This window comes from Myotis davidii, unplaced genomic scaffold (genome assembly GCF_000327345.1).
Source record: "Myotis davidii unplaced genomic scaffold, ASM32734v1 scaffold233, whole genome shotgun sequence".
Taxonomy (NCBI): Eukaryota; Metazoa; Chordata; class Mammalia; order Chiroptera; family Vespertilionidae; genus Myotis; species Myotis davidii.
The window spans coordinates 1,212,123-1,217,379 of NW_006285917.1; positions in this window are offsets into that span (position 1 = coordinate 1,212,123).

Genomic DNA, 5,257 nt, shown 5'->3' on the forward strand with positions numbered 1-5,257 from the left:
TTAGGTAAATATATCAACTAAATCCAGTGTGGTATCCTGGAATGGGTCCTGAAACAGAAAGAGGACATTAATAGAAAAACTAGTGAAATCTAGAGGTTTAGCTAATGTAATGTATCAATGTCAGTTTCTTAGTTTTAACAATGTTCCATGATGTTAACAATGGGAACGCTTTGTATATCTCTGCAACCTTCTTTTAAATTTAAAAGTATTCCAAAATAAAAAGCTTATTAAACAAGAGTTGGTGCTGCCTGTTCCTTGTGGACCTCCACATTTCTATTAAGTCATGGCATACTGATCTGCTCATGACAGTTTACCTGGAAGTTAAGTGTAGGGCAACTGTGCATGTATGGGAATACAAAGGTGTAGCTGGAAATCTTCGTTGGGTTCAGTATATTAAGTTATGGCTATATACTCCCCATTCCCAACCCTCTTAACACACCAGAGACATGCCTTTTTTATTAAAAAAAAAACAAAACTTTTAATTGGTTTACAAAGGAGCTACAAACTACATTGAAACTAACCTTTGTACAAAAAGGCAAAAAAAAAAAAAAAGGCCCCCAAAACACCCAGAGACAAAAGGTAGGAGACACAAGATAGATACAAAAGAGCAGGAAGAAACTGAAAGACAAGAGATTAGCATCATACATACCCAATGGGTGGGGGTGGGGAGAGAACAAGATGAAAGAGCATTTAAAAGTATTTCCCCACACAGCTCTGGTGATAATCTAATTAGAACCAACAACCAACACAACATGAAATCATTAGGTTTAAAAAGGCAACAGCGGTCGGAAGACTGGTTATCACCAGTGTTGAAACTTGTTTTAGGCACCAGAGACTGGGGCAACGCCCCTCTCTTCCGCCGCCCCCTACCCCTCTCCCCCAAGGATGGCAGATTCAGGAAGAGGAGGCAGGCTCTCAGGCAGCTGCTATTGGTGTGTGTAGAAGGGGAATCCTCAGGTCAATCTCAGCATATTTTCCCCAAGTCTTTGAACCCTGGGTTTCAGATGAGAGCTATGGGATGCCACTGGGAGAAAGGGGTGATCAGAAATATGAGGACCTGTCCTTGTCCCCACTGTTCAAGAGCAATTGCTGGGAAAGTGGAGGACTGAGCAGACAAAGTCCATTCCCCTGTGGAGAAGGCACAGTGTCATTCCTGAAGATGAGGCAGAGAAAAACACACCCCAGGAGAGAGCAACAGTTGTCACTACCTGCAGTCCCAGCTTAATCCCACTTATGTATTTTTTTCCTGATACTGAAGGAGTTGAGGGACAATCACCACACCTCTTCTCCCTTAGCAGACACAAGGAAAGGCTGGAATTGATGAGGAAAAGGGAAAATGGGACAAAAATACTAATTTCTCTCAAATGAACTTTGTGGAGGAAACCTTTTTGAGTTTGGGAAGTCAAAGTGGAGAAGACCTCGGAAGGAATGAATCCAGGGACGGCCCTTTTTTTCCTTTCCCAGCCTTCAAATTGAGGCAAGCAAGCCAAATCTAAGACAGGGAGTAGGAATTTAAGCTTAAGGCTGCTTTATGTCCTCCTGGGGGCTGGTGTTTAGGGAAGGCAGACAAAGAAAAGAAACAGGTCAACCTCAAAGCTGGTCTGCTCATCCTCCTAAAAGAGGTCTGTAGCCCAGGAGGAGAGCCAAGAGAGGCACCAGAGAGCAAAGGCTCCCAAACAAAAGTAAAGCAACCTGCCCATATTTTATCAGCAGTTTTCCAGGATTGGAGAAGTGCCATGTCCTCCTCCCTTTCCCCAAAGCTACTGCTACCACCTTTCATCCTTGCACATAAGTTACTGGCTCTCTTCTAAGGGAGATGAAACTCTGAGATTTCACATTTCTCCCTCCCAACTCCAATAACCTACCCAGCTTTGAATAGGGGTAAGGAGAGGTATGCAAAGGGCACCTCATTTGAGGCAGCTAGACTATCCTCATTTCCTTGGTACCTAGATCTCCAAAATTCGTTTGATCTGATCCCAAGGTCCAAAAGGCATCAGGGTACTTAAAATTGAATGAAAACTTTAAGCAAGTAGCACCAGGGCTCCCCCAAAGCATAACAGGGGCTTGATTAATACCCTCAGAAGAACCCCTCAAAAAGTATATAAATTTATTGCGTCCTAGCAAAGATCTGCAGCTTCCAGTATTCACACAATGTGAAGATATTAATACAAAATATATTCTGAAAGTCAAACATCTGCAGTTCATAGTGCTTTCTCAGATTTGTTAAAAAAATACAATGCTGTTTCCTATATAGGATATACAAAAGCAAAAAATATATATATGTATATAGTAGAAATAAACCAATCAGCCATAGTAATTTACAGCTTTTGTCTCTAACCCTCTCCCAATCATAATCTTTACCCCACACTGCAGTCTATACTTTCTGGGAAAAAGGTTCTATTTATTCTGAACCAGGCTGAGAAATATCCATTTAATATCATGCTGTACAGCACCTACAAACATGGTGCCAGCTGGGAGGTCCCTGCAGGAAGATGGGTTGTCACTGCTCTGGGTAAAAAGTGAGACAAATAAATGATAAGCAGATGAAAGTGAATGGGCAACCTGAAAGGACAAGGGAATGAGTGCTACAATGTTACCACTCCTTTGGGTATGCCCTACCCTGCACAGTTTGGTCATTTAAAAAAAAATAAAAAAGAAACTCATGTAAAATTTTTAGAATCAATATGCCTGTCAGTCACATTTATTTCTGCTGGCCAAAAGTTCAGGGAAAGGGATTTTCAACAATAAACTCCTGACTCAAGGAATGTAGGCTCCCAATTTCCTATGGAAAAGATTGAGTGGCTCACTGCCGCTGGGAGACAAAAGCAGAAGCTGCTCCAGTTGTGGGGCCACACAAGATACTGGATCTGGAGCTTCCTTGGTGAGAATAGGGCAATTGGAAAGAACTGGATGTAAATTCACTCATAGTAATGCTAACGAAAGTGGGGAGGGTAAACCAACATTCTATTCCAGAGAGAAACTTCATCAAAATAATGTTCTAAAAGCTTGTATTTCTCAGCTTCATTAAGCTAGTTTGTTTCTAATAATGTCTTACTGGGGAAGATTCCATTTCTTGAAATGCTCTAGTAAAATACTGCAAACTCCAGTGAGTTGTCCTGCCCCTTTCCTCCAAAAGATGCCTATGTACATGATTACAGACATAAAATAACAGGTTTTACCTTTCAAGGAATAAAGGGTAGGACATGTGGTTGGGCATGGATAACTTTTACTTTAGTATTAACAAAATCTGACCTGGGGAAAGTTCCTTGCAATGGTTCCTGAGTGTTAATACCAGTATTAAGTCTTCAGAAAAAGAACCAAATGGAGTGAAATATTGTTTACAATATTAACAGTTATTGTATTTCAGGTTAAACAATAACACAAACTTAACCAAACCCTAATTCAGATAGATTTTATAAAAATATATAGTGGAATCATAGCATCATCTATTCGTAGTCAAGGTAAAAATATTTATGAAAGGACCTAAGATTCTGCTATAGATGGTTTCTCTTTCAAACACAAAAAATAGTTTCTTCTTTTTTAAAAGTGCAGTAGAATATCCCCCATTCATAATTGTAACTAATTTATTAGCATAAGCAAAGAAATGACCTCAGGAACATACCCAGGTTTTAAAATAGATTTCTAGGTAATGGGCCTGAAAGGCATTTTGATCTGAATTTGATTTATTTTCCAACAATTTTAAATATAATTTCTCATCTGTGTGTAGATATATACAGGCACAAACACACATTCACACATGGTCATACATAAACATTTCACTATCAGATCAGGGTAATTTTTATTGCCGGTCTCTTAGTAATGGCTAACAGAAAACCTATCCCCAACCTAACAGATTACACACATACACACAGCCATTTCCACACTTCCTCACAGTGAAAAGCCCTCTGACAAGATACCAGAAGGTCAAGAGAGACGATGTTTTAATGGCTGGGCCTTGAGGACAACTCTGGTTGCATTTAAATCTCAGTACCAAATGCACTGAGTTCCCTGCCGCTATAATTTTTGGATCAGTCTCTTCAGGAATCAGGCCATGAAGAAAACAGGATAATTTCTCCCAATCTCTCCTATAAACCACAGTGGTAAGACAAGATTTATTTTTGTTCTGGGCTATCATTCCCATGATCATGTGCTTCCTTTTCCCTTAGGAACCACCCAAGGAAGAGTTAAGGGAAAAGATCAAAGAACCACTGCCTTGCCACTAGTACATGCTCTGGAGTTCTGCAGAATGGAAACCTGGAACAGATTCATTGCCTGATGCTCCTTAATAACATAATGAAAAAGAAACTACTGGGGATGTTCAAAAGAGGAAGTATACTTCCTTTCAGAATGTGAACTCAGAAGTTTATGTGAAATCAAAGCTTAGAGCCACCCTGGAAGACAGCTATACAAAGTACAAATACTCCCCTAACTCCTGAACTGGACTACTGAGTCACTTCCAACTTCTGAGCACATCATTTTCCTATTAAAATCCCCTACCTATTATCTGACCATCTTTTGATAGTTTATATAAACTAATCCCAAATTATAACCCTCAAAGGGTCTCTTGAACAATTACATAGAAATACTTCTGATTCTTGATGCTTAGAGCAGCTGATAGAGAGGTGCCTTTGACTCTTCAGCACCAAGAGGGTACCTGCGTCAGTAGTATTTTGAACACTCTCTCCACAGTTACTTCAAGCATCATCCTGGGCTTCAAGGTTTCTCTATTCTACTGCTGGGACTAATGACTTTAAAAGATTCACAGAAGTGCCTCATCCAGGAATCACTACCAAAAACATGAAATGATCAGGTGAGAGAAAGGGAGACAGAAAGGATTGAGCCCAGAAAGGAGTGCAAGAAGCTGATCCCAAATAAAAAGACAAAATTAAGGAAAAACATTATGTATGTATATATAAACTAAAAGCAGAGCATATGGATGCTTCATCTACATGGGAAGCCAAGACAACATCTATAAAAGCTTAATGTGTCACAAGGCTCAGCCATAAGAAATAAGGCAATATAAAAAAAAATGACCAAGGTATTTTGGTCACAGAATGGTCTCTTTCCTCCTCCCAGCCAACCCCTGCAAATGCATCTCTATATATCTTTTATATATATATATATATATATATATAATAACACATATATGTGTATGTATGTGTCTGTGTATGTGTGTGTGTGTTTGTGTGTATATACATATTGTGTGTGTATATATATATATATATATATATATACTGTATATTATATATAGATATAT